The following is a 22,970-nucleotide window of genomic DNA, read 5'->3' on the forward strand; positions in this document are numbered from 1 at the left end:
ATAATGAGCAAGAGGAAATGGAAACAGCAGGGATTACATGCTACTGAGAAGTCCCAGTTTCCATGCCTGGTTGTAATTCTTTCAACAAACTCTTGCTGACTGTGCTCCTGCTTTGAAGTTTGAACACCTCTGTATTAGTGCCGGGCTCTTGTGATTTGGCAAGCTGATTTGGGAGTTTTGTGGTCGTGTTTTAGCAGCTTCATACAATGATGTACTCTTGTGCTCGCATGTGTTGTGCCTGCTCGAGGTCAGGAGCAGTATGGATTGTTTTGCTGGATTGCTGAGATGTTAATTGCTCGTATTTACTGGTGACAGGTACCAGATAGAAAACATTCCTCACGGTATCCACTATTGTGTGGAGATGTGTGTCCACAACGTATGTTTTGTGTGTGCTCTAGACACAGCCATATCAGTGAGCGAAGTGGCTTTCCATAAAACGAATAAATGTTTTTCTAAGGCAAGTGACGTGCATGGGATTGAATGAATGATGGCATTTGGCATCACCTGGTCCAGAATCATCAAATGTGTTGAAGTAGAGCAGTGCATGTTTCTAATCTAAACCCAAAACCTCAGAGCCCGTGATTGCTTTCTAACCCCCACAGCCAGCACAAGACAGCAAATTATTTGTGTAAATGGCCCTACAGCCACAGCCATTAACATCCTGGTGTAGCTCATCTGTCAGGTCACTGTGCAACTTATTATTGCTGCTGGGGTGGTCCTTTATTCGTAAATCAAACACCGTTTGATCCAGTTGCAAGTGAGGGGGAATCAATTTACAGTCTTATAAACAGCTTGTGCCATCCGCAATGTTAGTGGCACATTTTCATTAGTTACCCAGGTGTGTGAGGGGAACAGCTTCGGGTGGGCTTTCCACTCGGAAAATAAAGAAATGATTTTGTCTTGCATATATACAAGGTGAGATCCAGCACCAGTTACAAGCATTGGCATATCACCCAAGGTTGCTACCAAAAACCCCAGAGAGACTACAGTCCTCCAGAAGGTGCCAGTCAGCAGATGCCTCATCTGTGACAAGGACAGAGAACTAAATGGCTGGTGTGCGGGGGACAATTCGTCAGGTTTCAGATGTCTCCTTTCATGTAGCAATGGTCTGTGGTCAGAACCGATAGATCCTTCAGTGTCTGTGGTGGCCCAAGGGGCCGAGAAGCTTAGCGGATCCAGCTGCATGAGGGCTGTGCGGGCACGGCAAATCCCCCAGGTACCACACAGCTGCTGTGGGTGTCCCCGCACTGCCATCCGTGTGGCCCCACTGAAGGACATCAGCCCCCAGTGAGGTGCCTCCAGCTGGAGTGATGCCCTCAGACGACATTTTGCTTGGGTGTAGCTTAAAAGGAGGTGGCTGTGACGTGCTCCCTCAGCAAATTAATTCCTTGCATCTTGAACAACCTGGAGAGGGGTATTTGGGGGAGTATAAAACTACAGTTGCCCCATCAGGAACTCCAAGCACAGCGTGGTCCAGTATGTGCCACTAGATCCTCACGCAGCAGTTAACACTTTCAAAGTGACTTTGTAAATATAGCCCCTTGAAAAGAAGAGAAATAAACCGGCTCTTGTCAGCAAGGACTGTTAGCCTAGGAGCGGCTGGGCGAGCAGCTGAAGACAAGCACAATGAAGCAGTGTGTTGTGCACAAACACAGTGACTTCCTGAACTCTTCAACTTCCCCTCAGCGCCTCTGAAGCCTACGGTTCGGCATATAATGTCTCTGCGTGCTCAGCGGCAGAAAGTGCTTAAGCTGCATGCATCTCGCAGTGCTCTCAAGTGTCTTCCAGTGTAAATAATACCCGGCCTCTCTCTGGCCACTTGGCACAAAATGGTAACTCGGGGCAGAGCAGGTGCATCTGTGGCCATGTGCTTGCACGTGCGCTCATCCTGTGGCCACGCAAGCTCAGGAGTGCGTGCACAAGTAGGCATGTGTGTGCCCAAAAAGTCTCATGTAGAAGCATCCATCTTGTAGACCAGTCCTAGACTGGTCTTACCTTGTCAGACTGAATAGATCCTCGCCTTTTTGGAGCTTGTCCCTCTGTTGGGCAGCGTTTTCTACCGTGTCTGCCAGCTTGCAGGGGAGGTGGGGTGTTCCTTGCGTGGGTGTAGCACAAGCACAAAGCTTTTGGCAGCCGGTGACCCCAGCAGCAGGCAGGTGCTGCCTGTGGACTCCCGCTGTTTGTTGCTGCCTCTTTGCCACAGCGCGCTTCTGCCACGTCTGTGTGGGGAGAAGGGGTCCTGCACGTCATTCCCACTCATTTTGCCTCAGGGTCAGTCAGATTAGCCCACCAATAAAAGTCACTGGAGCTCATTGGGCTGGTTGGTTGACTAGCAAGCAGTTGCAGGAAGCCCGGAGGCAGCGGACCAGAAGGTGACCCCTGGCTGGTGGTCACTGGGAGGCTGCTCACAGCACTCGTGTATCTGGCACAGTTTGATTTAAAAGATGGACATTTTTAGTGGAAAGCTCTTACTTTACATAGAAATTACGTAAAATGCACCAAACAGTGTGCACAGAAGCATCGTGCATTGGTTTGCTCTCGCTTCTCGATGTAAGCTGTGGTTTTGTGTACAGCCTGGCTGACGGCAAAGCCGGCTTCGTGCTAGTGCTTGTCCCCGGCTGGCTGAGAGTGGGGCTACCAGGGATTACAAAAGGGGGGGAAAGGAGTCTGTCTGACTCGTGAAGGCTAGATCCGTTCCTCGCCCTGGTTCATGGCGCAGCCCATGCACCAGCCGTGCCAGCGCACCTGAGGTGGCCGAGGCCTGCGGGAGGAGCGGTGCCGGCAGGACGGCTGTGGAGGGGCGAGTGCTGCTGCTGAAGGCCTGGCGTCCCAAACCGCAGCAGCACCACGGCCTGTGTGTGCTCCTCCTGCCTTCAGGGCCTTCATACCCATGCTTAGGTGCAGCTAAATCCAGCCCGTGCCCCAGCACACATGCTGGCCATCAGTCTCCACACAAACCACGCTGCAGTGTAACCGCCCTGCCTGTGCTCGGCCCTTGCAAGGCCAATCGGTGCCCCAGGTGTTGGCTTTTGTTGCTTCAGCTCTCCCTGAAGGGGAGATTTTTAAGTGCCCCCTCCTCCCTTTGGGCTGGCTGAGGTGTTTAGCATGCTCAAGAAACATCTTCCAGCAGAGCTGTGTCTCTCTGCTGTCTCCAGTCTGCCTCTTCTCTGAGGTTAGCTCGTGATAGTCTCCAAGCTTCCTCTCCAGGCTGTCGCTGTATTTCTGGTGTTGGTACCATTTATGATTAGCTTGCTTTTCCAGAATTCACTTGTCTCTAAATTAAAAGAAAAAAAAATCTGCTAAAATACCACCTACTGACTAATGCTGTAAGCGTACTCATCTAATCCATGACTTTCCCGTCCTTCCTTTCATGACCTATGTTTGCCCATCATTAGATGACACTACATGGATGCATGCTGCTGAGAAGAGAATCTTTACTCTTCCAAAGTCCTATTTTTCATAGGACTCAAACTCCTGTGAAAAGTGTTTGCCACATTCAAATGAAAAATATTTCAAAGATTGTCAATAACTACATCTATTCAAACTAGATACATTGACACATTATCACTCAAAGTCTGATAAGCAAATATCCTTGAACTGAAATTTCCCACGCCTGTGGTGTAATTGCACTCTCCACTATTGCATTTGTTTCCTCTTTTTTTAAAAAAAAAAAAAAAAAGAGGGAGGGGGGCAGTTGAGAATACTGTAATAGAATCACATTTAGAGTTTGGTATTAATACATAGAAATAGTACAAAAAGGGCCATTGAATCATGTGATGACTCAGAAAGAAACAGGAGAACTCTTTCTGGCTATGCAGAAATGTCAATGGTTCAACATGAGAGCAGAAGTCTCTTAAACATGCTGGAGGGGACCGAGTTTCTTCATCTGGTTTTAAAAAGTAAATGAAGCAAGTCTAGCAAGGTGCAGTAAGGAAGTGTGGTGTCACATGCAGCTCTACAGGAAACAAGAGTGAAGCTACTGGGGAAGTTCAGAGCTGGGTGACTTACAACGTATTCAACTAGCACAGGTTAGTCTTTTATAAATATCTTTTTAACCATCCTACAGGGGTTCCGCGTATGTTTTTTCACTGAGTTTTGGTGGAGCGGGGACTAAAGCCATCAGCATGGCTTGTGTCGTGTTAGCAGCAAATGAGCGAGGTGGGCTTCCGCAGCAGGACCTTACAAAGGTAAAAGTAGGAAGCTTTTCTCTGAGTTAGCCCAGTTTGTGAGAAGCTTGGAGCCTGCCCTGCTATACAACAGCAGTGTGGAGCTGCTGGTTAGAAATATCCGGTTAAAAATATGAACAAAATTTTCTCTGACTGGGTGAAGTTTCTCATATAATCAGCAAAAGGTCTGGATGTTTCATAGAAGGGTTCAGTGTTAATAAATACCAGAAAGTGCTTTCTCAAACACAGGTTAAAGCTATTGATTACAGTGAGAAATTTGTTTTGTTTGTTTTGGCTGGTGCTGACTCTCTAACTGTTCTGTTTGATTTTACTGGTGCAGTCTCTTTGTAAGGTTTTCTCTCATTCCCTACAACGTCTGTTGAGGAATTCCATCTCCTCCTTTCTTTGCTGGAGGCTTTTTGGCTTGGAAACCCACTGTATTGGGAAAGAAACAGCACCAGTTTGGTGCTGGAGCGCTTGGAGCTCTCAAAGCAAGCGTGTTTGGTGGGGTGTACGTTTTGTATTCCTACAGAAAAAGTACAGTTGTTACTTTTAAATGTTGCAATAAAATTGTGATTCATTTTTTAATGCAAAGTTGGAGGGAAAGGTAAAAAGAAACTTCAAGAGGATAAAATGCAGAATATTTTAGTAGCACGTTACAGACTCTGAAATACAGCTTGTGGTGGAAGGTTAACTAAGCAGCTCTCCGTCTCTATCTTTCTAATGGAAAGATCCGGGGAATACGAATGAAAGAAGAAAATCTTTCCTCTTCCCTCTTGTGCATATGAACTTCAGCAAAAACATGGTCCTTCATCCTTTGCGACAGCACCTGGCATTCCCGGGCAGCATAGCGGTAACTGCAATACGGGGTGAGCCCCGCAGGGAGGCTGGTGTTTGGGTACAGGGATGGGTCCTGCTGCAGGGACCCTGCACCCAGCCCAGCGCTGTAAGTGTAGCCTAGGCTGAGGGCAGGGATGCTTTTATTTGGAAATAGCAGCCTTGCAGAGCTGGCTGTCAAGTTTTGAGCTCTGGAGTTTTAAAAGCAAGGCTCGAGCCTTAGCCGGGCTCCTCTGCTTCTGCAAATCTAGCAGATTTTTCAGAGTGCCACAGTTCTGTCTCAGATCAGTCTTTCTGCTTTGTTAGGGTTTCGAACCCCCAACTCTGAAACTCAACTCTGCTGTATAACTAAGAATGTGATTTAAAACCAATTTAGTAAAATCCAACTGCAGACATTTTAATTTCAGCCTAATCCTGCTTTATAGTGGCTCATCTCGTACGGATTAGGAGTTGTTTTAAGCTAAATAAAATGGGTTGTCAATAATATATTTGACCTTCCGCACAGTGGTTAGCGCCAGGTATTTGAAAGTGAATTCAAAAATAAACTGATACACTTTTCTAAATAAATAAAGCCCACTGCTGTTCCTCGTGTACCAGGAGCAAGCCCAGCCAGCCAGGACTGACAGAGGAGGGGGAGAGCATAGGAGAGGGGGTTCGGAGCAGGCCCCTTGCACCAGCTTGTGTTAGGAAAGCCAGGGCAAGAATGTTTCTTTCCCAAACAAATTAAAAAGGAAATCTGCAAAGGGAGGAAAGGGAATAAAGAGTACAGACTAAACAAAAGGAAATAAATATGGCTTGGAATGAGAGAGAAGGAAACCAAAAGGAGAAAATAGTAAAAAATGGAACCAGATGGGGACAAATTCTGTGCTCAGGAAAAAAACTGCTCTTTTACTGAAGTTAGGAAGGAAGGGGAATTGTCTGTATGTGTGTGGACATGTTAGTAACACCTACAGAAGAAACGTTCCTTTTTCTGGTTTTTGGTTTTTTTTTGGGGGGTGGGGGGGTGTTTGCTTGCTTGCTTTTTGTTTTTTAATGTTTTCTTTAGTTTTCTTTTCTGTGGGAAGTATTAGTGTAAAACTTTGTAAGTCTGAGATAGCTTCAAAGTTAGATGAAATCTACTTTAAATTTGCCTTAATTCTGCAAATAAACAGAAAAACAGAATGCACACAGCGCCACTTAAACCTCCAGCCAGTGATGCTCCCCAAAAGCTGCTGCGCCGCGTTGCTCTTTGGGCTTCGTGTCCCCAGTGCACGTAGATCCACGGCACTACGTTGTCCTGCTCTGCAGGGGAAAATGTGAGTTAAAGTCTGTAATGCCAGCTAATGCAAACCTGAACTGTACAGGCAGCTTCAGAGAGTTTATGGCAGGATTCCCTTGTGGGTTTCATTTCACCGCGTAGTGCAGGCACAGGTTTTGTACCAGTGAGGAATTGGAGTCTGGAGACTTTGATCTCTCAATGTAAGTAAACCCATAAAATGCTGAATGGGCACCGTTCTTGCATTTTTCTTTAAATTGACTGGATTGTTAAAGGCAAGTTGTTGTTTTTTATTGTCAAGTACCTCAAATGGACAAGGGTGTCTTTCGCTGAGACATCATTTGCAGCACATCTCTCTCATGTCGTGCTGGCCATTCCCTCCCCCTTCCTCCCCCTCACTCGAAGGCAAGTTCTGCAAATCATTTCTGTAATTAGCTGTTAAAAGCATCTAGAGGTTGAAGGAGGTTGGTTTTACTTTTGTTTAGTTTATTTGTTTCAGCTTTTGTATGCGTTTTTCTCTAGCCTAAACTATTGGAATCTCTTTAATACAAAGTTGGTCAGGAAACCATGGCTCTTTTAAGAGGAACAGTAGACAGCTCCATTCAGTCTTCCTTCTGTATCCATCCACGTATGTTTTTAGGCTTTTCTGCTTTCGTTCCACCATTTATACTGGCCTTTATGATACTCTGCTGAAGTCAGTGCTATTATCTCAAATTTGTTTGAAAACAAATTGGGCCTTTTGGCTTCAGCAAATGATACTAGGAGAACAAATGGTGTATTTGCCTTTCATTTTCTTCTTTAGATGGAGACAGCTTCCTCTTTACACACGGCCAGTTTCTCACGCAGAATTTCTACTTAAGCAAGGAAGTGTCCAGCAGTTACATACCTAGGCTCCATGGTCCCCACCATTTCAGTTTTGCAATTAATAGTGGTGTCTTTTTCTTCCTTGCAGGAATGTACGTCCTGGGAAATGTTATTGTGTCTAATTAACTTCACCAAGTGCGTTCTGGAGTGAATTTGCCAGGCCTCGTGTTCTGCCCAAGCGTCTCTCCAGCTGCTGAGGAGGTACAGAGCCCTCAGGGTCTGCATGGGAGGGACAGTGGGAGTGGGGAGGTGTTACTGCATGCGCAGTGGCATGGGAAACTGGTCTGCAGCACGTGTAATCTCCCAGCTATAAAAGGCCTATATCAGTTGGAAGGCACAGGGCCATCTCATCAATACTATTAAAGGTGTCTTTATTTGCAATGTGGTGATTGTGAAAAAACTTTTTTTTTTTCCAAAACCAATTCTTTTCCATGTAGGATTAATAGCAATGCTGGTTTACCGTTGTGATCTGACACGGCACACCTTTCCTTTCCTAATGTCAGATGTAACTGCCTTAGGTTGCACTTGCTTCGGAAACCACAGCCTGGAGAAATCTGGGTGCCAGGCCTGGGAGATGAGCAAGGGAAGAGTTAGCCTCACAACTTGACAAACTTCGTTTGTGGCTCCACACACAACTCAAACGAAGCATTCTGAACTACTGCAGGATGAGGACTGGTGCAAAGCCTCCTAATACTAGTCATTCCATGTTTGAGGACTGAAAAAGATGGTACAACATGGATGGCTCAGTAGCCAAACATACTTCTTTGGACGCGGGGGTTAGAAAGGATTACCTGTTTGAAGAAGGGAGGCCTGCATTTATGGAGAATACAAATATTTTTAAATTAACGTTTATATTTGATTTAAAATTAGTACAGTGGATACTGCAAAGAAACATATAACACAATACTGAGATCAAGATGTTTCCATTCTACGTTTCCAATGTGACAATGTGGGATCGTGTAACATCCTAGGAATAGCAACAGTGCTCAGAGGCTGAACAAATACAGCCCAGAAGGAAAGATTGAAGGAAACATGATTGCTTGTCCTAAGGAAGAGGAGGTCAGAAGGACATGTAAACAGTTTTTGGGTAGCTGTGACGAAGGGAATAAATTACTCTGCACACCAATTGTAAATAGAATGAGAAATAGCAAATGAAATTACAGCAAGGGAGGTTTAGATTGGGTACTTGGAAAAACTTCGCTAGCTGTAAGGCTAAAGAAGTACTAGAACAGATTACTGAGGGATATGCAGAATTTCTTTCACCAGAGATTTTTGAGAAGACATAAATACCTGACAGGAATGGTATAAAGATCATCAATGGTACCTCAGAGGAAGGAGAAGGGTAGATGCCCTCCTCCAGCCTGTCATTCTGTATTTCAGTCTCCTTGTTGGCAGTAACTTTACATTTCTCTGGTTATTGATGAAATCTGGTTAGTTATTTTAAAGGCAATTTGTTGCTCCTGAGTTACATGAAATTTTGCTCTTCTCATTTGAGCATCGCCAGATAAAGTTCATTATGCTGTGTACAGCGTTATCAAGAGCAGCTGGTGAGGTAAACACCCGGGCTGCTCATGGTGTGAAAGGGAGACCTGAAAAGCTAGGCTGTGCTGCTTTCTTGGGCGAATAGTTGTGGGAAGACAGCGAACAGCTCATTTTTATCATGGATCAAAAAACTCTGGTACTAATGGCAAACTTTACGTGCACACCGGCTGTGCGAATCCAATTTGATCTGCATTGAACAGAATTTCCTAATAGCAAGTTTTGATGGGTCAGGGCTCACCTGAAACAGCATTTGGCTGCAGGTTTGGCTTGTGCAACGGGCACGTTGACAGATACAGAAGAAAACAGTGATCCCTGCAATATCACTTGTTTGAGGACTACTGGTCATCAGGACCAAAGCTGAAAAGAGACCGTAGACTTCATGAGAGTAATAATGTCTTATGACCTGATAAAACTAACACAAAGCTTCCTTCCAGCTGTGGATTTGATCCAGATATATTTTTTTCTGAGTTTCTTATGTCTCAGTTCTGAAAAAATGCGCTTTTTATCTGGAAGCTTATGGCCTCAAACTTGCAGTGGTTCTTAACTCTACATTTAATTACTAATTCTGGTTTTGGAAACAGAGATGGTAAGAGTCATGTTTCAGTCTGTCATATGCTAAATGTAGTCTCCAAACTTACTTAAAATAAACCCAATTTGGTTCTGCCCTGTGTAAGCTAGCCAAACCGTTCGGTCAGGTTGAACAAGGTTTCAACTGCGTTTTAAAGGATTCAACAGATGTGATGCTAACTTTAGCTAGGGTTTAACAACTGGGACAGCCACTCTTATTACAAAGAAATTAAAAGGGAAATTGGCTGCCAACCTCCAATACCTGTTGTGTCAGGGCAGCTGCACTGAGCAGACCAGTCTGAAGTTTTCTCCTCTGAGCTTTTGGTAGATTGGCATTAGTGAGGATGAATTTGAACAGTCACGTGGAGTAAGAGGACTTGTTAATGAAGTATGCTCTGAAGAGGAAACACAAGTGATAAATGATGGTATGTGGCTGCTCTTGGGTTTGTGGGGATGTTTTTTTCATGGGGGTGGTATGCCATACAAACTGGTTTAGATCAAACAGCACCGAACTACTACTACCTAAGCAAAAAGTTGTATTCTCAATACCAACAGGAGCTTGGCTACATCTACTCTTGCAAGGAGGCAAATTGCCTCCAAAATCCCAGGGCTCCCGGTGGGTTCCTGCACAGGCTGTGGAGCAGGTGGGCTCAGAGCTGCCTGCTAGGAAGGAGATGAGGTGCTGGCCTTGTACCTGGGGGTACCTGGTCCTGAGGAGGGCAGGCAAAATCTCACCTCGGCCCTCTGGCAGAGCCACCTGCCTGGCACATCCACCAGAGTAGGAAGGGACCTGCGCCGGCTGCCAGATGCGACCCGACATGTGAAGGGAGCGCAGCGCCCTGAGGCCCAGCACGAGGCTACGCCCTGACCGCACTCACTGCGTCAGAGCGCCTGGCTGTCGGAGGTGATGGAAAACGGCTGGAGTAGAAATATTTAAAATACACCGCAGACAGTAGGTTGAGATTGCGTTCTTTTAGCTTTCAGTGACTTGGGCAGAGGCTCTCCCTAACATGTGTGGGCTCTGGCAGCTTCACAAACAGAGCATGGTGCTGAGCTGTGGCCCATGGGGATGCTGCAGCAGGTTATGCGGCTGTGCTGCCCTCCTTCCCATGAGGGTGCTGTAGAGCACGCCTCCTCTTAGTCTGGGGGAGGATTAGCTAGTGCTTGCCATTAATCCATGAAAGACGTTGTCCTGCCTTTATTTTTTGGCAGAATCCATTCATAATCGTTCTTTCCAGCTTCTCTTCTTCACTCACTAGCTCAGTGTTTGCCATCTGCAGCTGTAAAAAGTTGTTTCCAAAGTGAAATAAATTGGAGCAAAGACTTCTGTAATCGGAGATGTGGAGGAGAGCAGAAGGGTGTGTTATACTTCGTTGTCCTTGGTTGCTTTTGGTTTGACTTGTGCCATGCTTTAAACTAGTCCCCTTTACAGGACCTTGGGGCCCCCTGCTCGTGCACTAGCTCCAGTGGCACCAACGCAGCCCATGTCCCTGCCGGTACCAGGTGGTGATGGATTCGGGCAGTCAGCTCTGCACTGGGTCAGCAGCACCATATCAGTGCAGTAGTGGAGCAATGAAAGCCTGAGACTCTATAAATAGGAGTTAGATGCTTACGTTTAAAAATTTCTCTTTGGATATCAGTTAGTGATTGCCATTATTGTTTTTCAGGACTTTTTTATTGAAATGCTTTTTAAATTAAAACAATCAGTTCATCAAAACCATTTTTCTTCCTGAGATCAAAGGTGAATTCAGCACACATTTTAAATTTCAAAATTAGAAAGCTTTGAAATTACCTTTTAAAAAACATTTTGAATACCTACACCAAATGTAGGCTCTGCTGAAATTTTCACTCCTAAGAACAAAAAAATAAAATTTCAGTTCAGTTAAATTGAAATTATTTTTGATCATTATTTAAAAACTAGAAATCCTGATTGAGATAGAAATCTCTGCATGTCTCAAAGCTTGAAAGGATATGAAATTAGCTTCCTACTTGCCTCTTTTTTTGAAAATACATTGTTGAATACTGTACTATACCAACAAACACAAATAGAGGCTTTAATGCCTCTCCAAGTAAAATAGGAAATCTGAATTCAGTCTGAGTTAGTCTTTAATGTAACAGTCTGAGTTAGTCTTTAATGTAATGTTAGAATTGCTCTGAGTTGAAAGAACCACAGAATGATACAAAACAGAATGTGTACCTTGTCATCTATTAGATAATTGCTAAAATTAGTGGAGAAGCATATGTCATAAATGAAATCTTCAGAAACTATCTTTAATTATGGGGCTTTTAACTGGACAAGGAAAACGTTAGGTTAAGTATAGACAGCATAACTGTGTGCCCTTGCTGTGGGTGTTTACACTGGCATCATCCACTGCAGATGTCTCCTGTGAGTACCCAGGTGCATATGTGCAAATTTCATAATCCCAATGTCAAGGCTGAGTGTTCAGTTAAAGTGCCAGGTGTAAACACCAAACATGGTGTTTCAGTGTTATCGCACCTCACAGGGCTTTATTGCATACAGTCAAGTCCTGCTGCAAGAGTAGACCGAGCTCCAAGATGTGTGTAAAAATGGCTTTTCAAAGTTATTTTGAGTTAGTTTTGTTAAAGCTGTACGCCAGTAAGTGAATTAAAATGTAGTTGTGGTCGGTCAATAGTCTGATCTCCACGTAGCTTATGGTGGTATAAATACGAAGAATTACTAGTATTGCCTGGATTTTACTCTTTGCATTTGGCAGCTTATTTATACAGTAATTGAAACATCTCTTAGCTGTACCTTCCTTTTCCAAGTAACTCTTGACATTTTTTCTTGCCAGAAGGCAGCATTGGAAATACTTAACAGAGAAATTCATCCTTGCATTACTCAGGATGTTTTCCAGATCGCACCAAATGGAAACTGTCGGTGAGAGGAGCAGTACATGAGCACTGCGGGTGACTTGCACGCACGCAGACTCAGATGCTGAAAGCTAAGGTCACTCCTATTATGCATGGAGAGGTATTCAGCATGCTGTGGGTTAGATTTTTACTGCTTCACACACAGCCAAACTAAAGGCGAACAGAGGAGGCAGAATTTCAGGTCTGCCCTTCCACCAGTCCTTCCCTGAATGGGAATCTGAAATAGCAGCCCAGGGCTTCAGGATCCTTGCCAGGCGATCTCCATAAACACCAGTCCTCCCGTTCCACCTCCCTCATGTGGTTTCAATTCACGAGGCTGATCTGGAGCTCATCTCCCAGCTGGCTGGGCAGTGAGGGTGTCTCCAGGCCTTTGCTCCTCCACCCAGCCCTCAGGTTGGCCCCTGGATTGGGGGTGACCTTCCGCAGGGCAGTCACCAAACCACTAATTCTCTCTGGAGCTGCTCTTCCCAAGAAGCTGGTATGGAGCAGGAGATCCTCCGCGTGCTTTCTGTATGTATCTCCACTTGGTAGCCCTTCATTTTGTCCAGTAACCGGGCTTGGAGGCAGGGAAGTGCTGGCCAGCTCAGAGCAAGGCACGTGATGGGTTCAGTATCGCAGGAGGAAAAGAGTTCTCCATCTGCCCAGCTGGTAGGCTGCTTTACTCCTAGAGCAGCCCTCATAATTTACCATGCATATTCACATTACTACTCTTGGACTGCATCTTCCTCAGGTCTCTGTAGGTTTGGAGTAAAACCAATGCAGGTTGTATCAGCTAAGTAAATCTGATACATCTTTTACTCACATAAAAGAAATAGACTTTATTACTACAGTAGGAAAAGCTTGATTTTAAAGGCAATGGATTTACACAGTGAATATGGGTATACTATAAAACCTATGTTGTTGGCTTTTGCTTTTTTTTTAATAGAGAAAAAGACGGTCTGATTTGGTAGAATTTTTATCTGATACGAAGAACTAAACAATACAGAGATAATGGCAACCTTAAATGTACTTTACTTAGTGGTTACCTGGTCTGTTAGTTTTGTAGAAGTCATGTAAAGATTTTTTTTTGACTTTTCTTATTGTACAATATTTTAATAGCCATAATGTATTGCTTCTTCTATCCGCTTCTCTGGAATGAGTTGCAAGAGAAGTTTCTTGCTGGATTCCAGCCAAGCAAATAATCTGATGGTGCAGGAATGTAACATTTTGGACTTGTTTTTAAATGGATTAGAATGAGACATCATTTGCCAGTACTGACAGAATATTAAGTGAGCATGTAAATTCACACCTGAAATAGCGTGTTCTCAGTCACACCTTTGCTTTTCTTTGGCATTTTTAAACGCATCCAGTTCAACCCAAGACTTGTAGGGTAGCACATTGAAAGTTCAAATGTCTCTCTTTTCCTTAATGCACCTTGGGCTTTGTTTTATTTTGGTGGTTGTTGTTGTTACTGTTTTTATTGCTTCGGACATAGTTTTTAAAGTTCTGTAAACCCTTCTGGAAAGATGGTCACCTTTTGGCCCCAGTATCCGCCTACTTTGGGGTGAGCTAAGGCTGGCTCCAGCATGCAGAAGAGGTGACAGGGGGGACTGCTTGCTAAAGCAGACCCTGTTTATTTCAGATTATTTTTTGCCTTCACTTTACTCTCCCTTTTATTATTTCCATCCTGATTTTAAAGTCCCATCTACAGATTTGTTTTTATATTGCTGAAAACCTTTTAAAGTAATTACTGAAACCATAGCAGCCCATCTGAAAGCTTTCTGAGACTTAATACAAAGTACACAGCAGGCCAAACCTCAGAGGGCAGAGGTCCTCTTCCAAACCAGCAAGAACAGATGCTGAGAGCTGCTTTGATGGCTTGTGCAAATGGACACTTGGTCATCCAGCTCCCTGAATGTGCAGATACCCGGTGTACACTGCCCAGCTTCAGAATGCTTCAGGGTTCGGGGGCTTACTACTACCAATCGTAGTAAATACTTAAAACCCTTACGTATTCAAAGGAATGGTATATTTTTATATATATTCATTTATACCTTAATAACCTAAAAAAAAATAATCCATTATTACCTTGCTTTGCAAACTTTCATTAATCCCCTTGGGAATTAGAAAAGAGTAATTGTTTTGCAACAGCCCAGCAGAGTCTACAAGGAACTTGACTTTCCATAGTTGTACTATTGAAATAAGCATTTAAATGGCAGATCAAATGCTTTTTGCATCAGAGGTCAGAAAAGATGTGCAAACATGGGATATAAGTCATATGCAGAATGAGTCCACATTTAGTATTTAGTCAGTCTGTAAGGTCTGGTGTGACTTTCTTTTCAGTTTGTGGTCTGTGAGCGGGGCCCAAAGGGAAAGTTACAGGGGGTTTTTTGGTAGGTCTCGGTCTGTTGAGGCAGATGACAGTACATCTCGAAGCTTGCGCTTCCCAGACTGATGAAGCAGGATGCCAGCAGTGCCAAACTCAAGCGATGGCATTTCTGTGCAGGTTGTGGCTGTGGTCCTTGCCCCACCAGCCTTGTGTGTCCACAAGACGGTGTTGTGGGAGCCAACATGAACCTGGACTGCTGACTGCGACATTCCTCAAATGCATTACTTATGTGCAAATGCGATTCACGGCCTCACAAATGATCTCTTTCATGACTAACCCCAAGCTACAGTGCATGGCTGTGCACAACAGAGAAAGTCTACAGACTTCTTGGGGTGTGCTCTTCTTAATCTTTAGCTCTGTTCATCCCAATCAGCTCAAACGCTTTCAGCAGTCATGAGGTGCCGTGGGTCTCATCCAGCCCCCTCTGAAAGTTGGCTTGAGCCATTCCACTTACTGTAACGAGAGTAAAATCAGACTCTCCAACTCCACCCATCTTAAACGAGGTTTGGAGTCTCAGCACTTCGCAGCTTCACATTCATCCAAAATTAACTCTCTGGATGGAAAATATTTTTTTTCTTTTTAATTAAAATCTCTACCAGACCCGGTCACCTGTTTCTCACAAAACTGATTTATGGGGCTTGCTACGCTGAACAGAGGCTTTTATTGACGGTAATCTGGCGCTGAGGCAGCGTTCGTTTTTCTGCACTGTCTGTGGCTGAGTGGGCTGCCTTACGTTAACGCAGATCTGGGGCTGTGCTTTGTTTTGTTTTTTCCCACACTCTGGACAGATCAGTCTTTGATTGCTCCTCTAATGACAGGTATTTGAGTTACCTTCTAATTCATGTCGACACCTGGGCTGTAAAAACTCTAATGCACTCTTGCTTGTGTGCTTGTCTTTCCCTGCTGGCTGCCCCGGCCGCTTAGATTTTTGTTTGGGCTTTTGATGTGAAATCTGAACTAATCGCCGAACACTGTAGTTTTTCAACATCCTTATAGGAGCACTGCAATATTTACAAGAGAGAGGGATTGGAAAACAGAGTTTTAAATTGATTCCATATGTCTGGCCCTGATGTGCCTCAGATATTTCCCCTTTAGAGGTAGTCACCATTTTAATATCATTTTATAGATGCTGGCTGTAGCAGACCAGTCACAGTTCACTGCAGGTTTAGTAAGAGTTAGCTGGTTGCGATGAAGAAAACACTTTAAAAAGCCTATTGGAAAACTAAAGCCAGTTGAATTCTAGACTTAGGCCTATGGAGAAGTAAAATCTGACAGCGTGAGATCCTTGTTCCTTTTCCATGTGCCTTTGCAGTAGTAAGATCCTTCCTTTCCCCTGTGGCTGCCTGTCCTCCTGCTGCTCAGAGCGAGGGCAGCCTCGGGAGTGGAGCTACGCAGGTCGCAGCGCTGCGACTGCCGTGCCCTGGGCATGGGATGGGGTGCGTTGGGGTGTCCTGGAGCTGCCACCACACAACCTGCACCTCCAGCCAGCCACCTTCCAGCCCAGCCTCGGGGTCAGCAGGGAGAGAAGCCCCTCTGCTTGTAGCCACCGCTGCTGAGGGGACCCGTGGCATGCCAGTGGGCAGCCGTGGCCAGCAGAAGTCCACCAGGAACATCCCAGGGCTCTCTCACCAAACTGGGTTCCTGTGACTTCTTTCCGTGCTGGCTCAAAGTTGCAACAGCTCAGCTGTCCAAGAAAACATTCAGGCTAATTCCTAATTCCTGACACTTTTTGGCCTGTTTTACCATGAAACAGTGGAGAAGGGAAAACAAGTCCTCCAGACATCTGTCAATTTGATTCAAATGGAAGAATTTCTTTCATGCTCCACAAAGTAAACAAGTGGTCAGACCTGCAGCATCCTAAAAAATAGAGAGAGAGAGAGCTCAATATGCTACATACGCTCAGATGGAAAGGCAGGGAAGCCAATGTGAGAGGAAGTTATTTTCCCATGTCGGAAAGCTGAGCAGCACTGCCTGGTGAGGATATGCTCACAAATCTGGTGCTGGCAGAAGTCCTGTTCCTCAGGTGGATCACTTAGTCCCGTGCTTTCTTCTGATTCAGGGGTGAGTGAAGCTGGAGGCAATTCTGATAAAACCTTAATTTCTGAACCAGGCTGTCCACCCTACCAACGCCTCTTCAACCTTGAGGCTGCTAAAGTTTTTGAGAGAAAGCTGCGGAGCTCAGTGTGCACTGCTGAACTGCCCCGTGGCACTGAGCGGTCACCTCTGCAGCAATGAGGCGAGGCACTGGAAAAAGCAGTCCCATCAGAGAAAAGCTCTTGAACTTTCTTATAGGAACAGTGTTCTGCGAACACAGAATCTGCACAAGGAAGAACAGGTGAGGGAATACGATGGAGAGAGATGTCAGATCCTTGTTCCCCTGGGTGTGTTGTGCCTCAGTGGAGAAGCTGTCCCTATAGCCCCTCTGCAGCACCAAAACAAGGGGCCCTTTGTTCAAGACTGTGCTGAGGCTTGCCTTGAGCCTGGGTGAATCCTGCATTTGCTGTGTTGGGCAGTGTCCCGAGGATAATACAGTCTTCTGCATTGTTTCAGACATTTGGGGTGACCTAAAGCTGCTTTGGGTGGTAGGTGATTGAACACTGCAGACAACTGCGCTCCGGACAGCTGAAGTAAGAGCTCAGGCACCAGCAGCTTAGTCCTTAGGCGTCACTTTTGCCCGGAACAGAAGCTTTTTGCTGTTGGGCTTTTCTTTTTGGGGGCTCTGAGGGGAAAGGCTTCCCTTTTCTTGGCAGGGAGTGAGCTGCAGGAGGCTGCAGGGTTGCAGGCGGTGTCCTGGGGGACACATCCTGTAACTGGGGGTGTGCTCGCTGCGTTTGGCTCTACCTCCTGCTGGGGATGGCACACGGGCACACGTGCTTGCTGTAGGTTAGCCGTGAGGGTCCCTCCAAGCACAGGCGGCTTTGCTGAGGTCCTGCTTCACAGGCAGGGTCCCCTCATTGGGGTGGAAACCGACCCTCAGAGTCCCAGCGGGCGGAAGTATTTCTGTAAGCACTGGCTGAAAGAAGTTAGAGCAGCATGGATGGGGTGGAAGCAATTTCTGTTTTCAGAGATGTACTTTCTGCTATACTGTATTCACTCTGAAATTGTCAGCTTTTCTCAAGCCAACATCCAAACGCTTAAAATGACCGAAAGCTCTGCTTTTTCTTCCAAGCACCGACTACAGCGGTGACTGGGGCCATCCTCCACAGTTAGCCACTGCCAGTGATCTTCCACATATCTTGAAAAATATGTCACTGAGAAGGAAAAAACTTCTTAAAATACTTGGATTAAAACAGCATTCTGACACCACAGTGGCCTAGTTCTTAGCTGTAATTTTCCATGGACGCAGCACCGCTGGATTTCTGCAGTATAACTCCTGGTTGCCTCTGACAGAGGAGGCTTGCTGGACACAGCTTGCTGTGGGCCACGAGCGCACGGGGCTGCTCCTGCCCTTGGCATCCTGCGGTTGTGTGCTGGCATTTCACTTGCCACTGACGCCAGTAACGTGTGTTGTTACTGTTTTCCTGTGACGGTAAGAAGTAGATCAAAAGCACCGAGGGGATTTTAAGACCCGGGGGAATTGCCCAGTGTGAGATGCAGTCCTGTGCCCGCCCGCCGGACACCTCCGGGCTCTCGTGCCCAAGTCAGTCCTGCAGGCTGGTGCTCTCTGCCCCAGCTTTTTTTGCACAGGGGGTGGCACTTCTCAGTCTGGGTGGAAAGTCGTGCTCATACCGCTCATTTTGGGTACTGCTGAGAGTTTCTCTGAAATGCAAAAGTCCCAGATAAAATGGGCTTCCTCTCTCTGGCAGCGGCATCTCCCCAGAATTTCCCTGGGCCTCATGCATCCATGGTAACTTCTCCTCTGTCTGTCTCCCTTTTGGGCCTCTAGTTCTCTGCGAGTGACTTTAAAGGTGAAACAGTAGTGCCTCCTCTTGCTACCACAGCCTCCTCGGGGCAGAGTGAGAAAACCTGCCATCTCACACCACTGTGGTGTCCTCTTCTGGGCCACGCAGGCTTGTGATCCCTGCACCAAAAGGAACGTAGTTTCAGCCTGAAACCATTCTTAAAAGACTAGTCGTTGATGTTAAAGGACACAGAAATACCAGGAGTGGCTTTTTAGGTGTCACTTTCCTCCTTTATCCCAGTTAAGAGGGGGAAAACCCGGGCTCTCCTGCTAGAGCTGAGGAAAGGGCAGACAGACAGCATCCCTCCAGTGCCTCAGCTGCGTCTGTGGGGCTGCTGCAGTGCCTGTCAGAGGCTTTGCCTTCCTGTGCGTGTGTGTGGCTGAGCCCAGAGAGGCTCCTAAATGCTCTTTCTTCACCGTCTAGGGGAATTCCTCTTCAGTCTGTTCAGGTAGCTTCATGCTGCAGTGGGTTGGCCTTGGTGTCCTTGATGAACCCTTTAGGGGGGTTAAAACCGTCTGTCTATTCATAGGCGTTTATAAGTTTCTATTTGTTTAGAAACTAACCCTTTGCTTTAGTAAAAAGAGAAGAAGAAAAATATCTTGACGTTTTCCAGGTGGGATTTACTGACACAGTGTTGTGCAGGTGGGATGTCTTCAGCATCCCCCGAAGCTCTCCTTCACACCTGTCCGCACCCTGCACTGACCCCCTTGGTGCACACATCCCCGACGGCCTGGAGGGGACGCAGGCGCGTACTGGTGGCACGGGCACACCGAGGGGAAGGGGAGCCCACAGGGGCATGAGCGGGTTTCACAAGGCGTCACGGTAACTTTTTTTTTTCAAAATGGTTCCATAGTTCTCTACTCTGTTGAACATGAAAAAATATTTTTGTCTGTATGGAACTGTTTTTATTATTATTATTATGTGGGGAAAAAATAAGATTTTAAACTGTTTCCCAACTATTTTGTAACGTGTTTAGTTGTCCTTTTTGTTTTGAGAGCTACCGTACGAATGTACCAGGTAATCTAACCTAATTTTCTCAAATTCAGATTTTTTTTTTCAATTTTCCTTTCTTTCATTAGCAGGAAGCACTGCATTCTGAATGAACCAAATCAATACCTTTTTGGAAGCTGGGCACTTTTGCACAGAGGGACAATCAGCATTTTAATTGGTGACTTCATTTTTTTTCCCCTTGAGTTCTATCAATTCTATTTTATTTCTGCAGTTGTTTGTTCCTTCCTCTTTTTTCTGCTTGGAAATTAATCATGCAGGAAATGATTAACCACAGAGAGCTGTCTGTCTGCCTCTGACTCAACGCCTGTAAGAGGGGCAGCCTCGAAGCGGCTTGAAATGGCTGCAGGCAAACTGTGCGCTTGCACTCCAGTTTGCGCTGTCCATCCCACGTCAAATGTCACTCTTTTTAGCACTTGTAACGCTCCTGAGAAGATTTCTGAGGTACCAAATTAAATCCAAAATGCCCCAAACTTGTTTCAGTTTAGTGCTGCTTATGGATGGCTTGGCAGAGCAAGGGGCTGCTTGCGGAATGCAACGTACGCGGTGTCTCTCCTGCGCTTTGGTTTCTCCATGAAATTAGCCCTTGTCATGACGTGTAGCATATCGTAGCATCTTCATACCACTTCTGCTAATGAGGGCCAGCTGCACCTGGTAGCGTGCAGCATGCAGAGCTTGCTGGTGCAGCTCTGCTGGTCTGGCTCACCTGGGGCGAGGTGGGCATCTTGCTGGCTACTGGCCAGGGCGGCTTTCCGAGCCACACGGGGGCACCCCCTGGGCTGGTGGCGGCCTGCAGGCAGGCTGCCCTCACAGCAGAGGCTCTATTGAGATGATGCAGAGCACACATGAAGAGGCTGGTTGCGTGTCTGCTGGCCGCAGCGGGGACCCTGGCCACTGCTGGACCTCTGTGCAGTGGAGCAGGAGCCATGCCGAGTTTGCCAGCTGGGGAAATTCTGCTCTGTTTCTGGTCATATAGGCCTCTGTTTGGAGCCCAGAGGCTGGCATTTTTTAATCCTTGCTGCTGTAGCACCAGGATTTCTTTAAACCTAGTATTTCCCAAACAGCTTTTCAAAAACAGTGATAATTGCACATTTTCTTGGCAGTAGTGTCAAGGGCATGCGCACTGGGTTCCAAAGTACTGATGCTCCTCCTGACTTGTTCTTAGGAAATCAGTTCTTTTTCGATACCCTGCAGCGCTGAATGTTACAAGCAGATTGGTTGTTAGCAGTAAGGTAAAATTTATTACTGGGCGGATCGGTTGCTGTTGCAGATATTTTATGGTGTCAGCTGTTAGCAATTGGACGTAACATCCGTTCCTTAAAATAGGCTGTTTCCCACTGACCAAGAGCAAATAATGAACCACGAGTCCATTGCTGACATACAGGACGATAGCCAAAGCTTCCCTCTAGCTGCAGAGCTGCACTTAGCATCCCGGGACATCTCTGTGCAAAACACAGATCCTGCAAAGCAGCGGCGAGTGAAGCAGCAGCAGGATTCAAGCCCAGCACCATGCAGGCTCGAGCCCAGGAGGTGCTGCGGGTCCCTGGGGCCGGCCTCAGCACTACGCTGTGTACACAAGCCCCAGGTCACTGTCCCTGTACGGTGCTTTAGTGGTCTTCCTGCAGGCTTAGCCTGCTCGAAGTGGTGAATCCAGAGACAGACTTTTTTGCTTACAAAATGTCAATCAAAGAAATAGATCATAAAAAATCTAGCAGCCCAATGGCACGGGTGAGTTGGAGCTTCAAAGGCAGTGGTGCCGTTTCTTGCTGCAGTTTCGGTTTGAGTTTCTGATGCTCTTTTGCTCAGTAGCAGAAGCAGAGTCAGGGAGGGGCAGAAGTACGAGTGAGGTTGTGGCATGACTTATGTTTTTAGCTAAAATTTTATAAATGGGTGTGTTTTACTCACTCTGCAAGCGCATGTGTTATACTTCTGTGTGGGGGCATGCAGGTTTCTGACTAATGCTGTATTATCTTTTTCCTGATGGCTCCTGAGCGAAGTATATGCTCCAGGACATATCGGAGGCCTAGGAATCACATTTCAGACTTGTGTAGGGGAAAGCTGTTTTTTTGGTAGGCTCCGGAATACTTCTGACTCAGCCAAGTATTTAGTGATATACACTGCGTTTCTAAACAACTAGGCAGGAGTGTCAATGCCTTTACTGGGTGACCAAATGTAGTCATCTAAAAGGCATATTGCAGCTTCCAGGCCCGTTTAATAACTTATGTTTGCTTACCACTTTTAGCTTGATTTGTCCACCCAAAATTACTCAAAATCATCAAATCCATTTCAGCAGATCTTTTTTGGGAAAATTTAATTGAAAATTGTCAAAGCAAGGACACCGCAGGCAAACAATTCTGCAGAATACTTGCACTAAACTTGAGGCCAGTGCTTCCTAAGTTTGGCCTGTTACAGAAGCTTGCCCTGCAAAATGCTGTTTTCCAGACCCTCTAGCAGCTGCATCAGGGCCACAGGGCTTGTTGAGCAGCAGCTAGATGCTAAGCTGACCGGCACGCAGCTGCAGATCTGGCTTCCATCCCTGCCCTGCCGAGAAAACCCTTCGATACCAGAAGAGGTGTTAGGTAGTCTGCAGCTGATCGCTGTGGGCACGTCGGAGAAGCATCCTTTCTCGACAGGACAAGAGTGGAAACTAGATACAGAGCCAGTATAAATTTATATATACATCTATACATGTTTCTATATAAGCACATCTCTATATCTGGGTGTATATGTCTATATTTGGATTTATACACATCTAGAGAGAGACAACTATACATCTGTATGGAAAGATGTCTCTATATGTACATCTCTCTATGTATACATGGATATCTATGTATCTACCTAGTATAGGGCTCCGGAAGAAGGCATAGGCAAGCAGGAGGCCCCCGGTGCTGTTTCCCTCTTTGTCCCCCTGCAAACAACGTGCGCAGGGAGGGTTTTGGAGAGGCAGGGTGAGTCCGTGGGTAGCAGCTTCCCATTAGAGAGCTCAGGCTTTGGGTCCTACCTTGCTTCCCCTCCACTGCCATCAATTCCTTACAAAATTGACCTAAAACAACCCAGTGAAAAGGAAAGAAAGGAGAAAAGAACAGCACGAGCATGCAGAAGGCAAGAGGTTAACAAACAGGGAGGTGGGTGAGTTAAAACATTTGCAAAAATGCTGCTTTTTGGAGAAGGTTCTTCCTAGACCAGCTGGCTCGCCTGCTGCATGCAGGTTCGAGCTGCCTTGAGGAATTCATTAAAAGTCTGATTACAAACCAAACTTTACCCTCCCTGCTCAAGGGGCTTTTCCCTTGGCACGTGGAGCCCCAAGAAGATTCAGGGTCCGTTATCAGGACTGTTTCAGTCTCTTACCAAAGCAGTGCAGGGAGCAGTTTCTCTTTCTTGTTTTAAGCAGTTGAAGGAGTTAAAAGCTTGGTGAAGTAGCTTACTGGCACAGTTATGCTAGAGACAACTGCAGCTGCGAAAAGGCTGCGTTAAGAAACAGGATGGTTGTGGTCTGCTGCAAGAAATAATTTTCCTGTTGACTATTTTTTTAAACAGGAAGTTGAAGAACAAAGCAGCATTAGTCTTAG

At 45.9% G+C, this 22,970-nt stretch overlaps 1 protein-coding gene across 1 annotated transcript in view; it reads left to right on the forward strand.

Annotated features, from left to right (window-relative positions):
- The first annotated feature begins 3,747 nt into the window (after nucleotides 1-3,747).
- WIPF1 (WAS/WASL interacting protein family member 1) overlaps nucleotides 3,748-22,970 on the forward strand; it is a 37,685-nt gene continuing 18,462 nt past the window's right edge. Inside the window, 2 exon segments of the mRNA XM_040562026.1 lie at nucleotides 3,748-4,028; nucleotides 7,211-7,323. The gene's annotated coding sequence lies outside the window, so the exon portion shown is untranslated.

The sequence above is a fragment of the Cygnus olor genome, chromosome 6, assembly GCF_009769625.2.
Source record: "Cygnus olor isolate bCygOlo1 chromosome 6, bCygOlo1.pri.v2, whole genome shotgun sequence".
Classification (NCBI taxonomy): Eukaryota; Metazoa; Chordata; class Aves; order Anseriformes; family Anatidae; genus Cygnus; species Cygnus olor.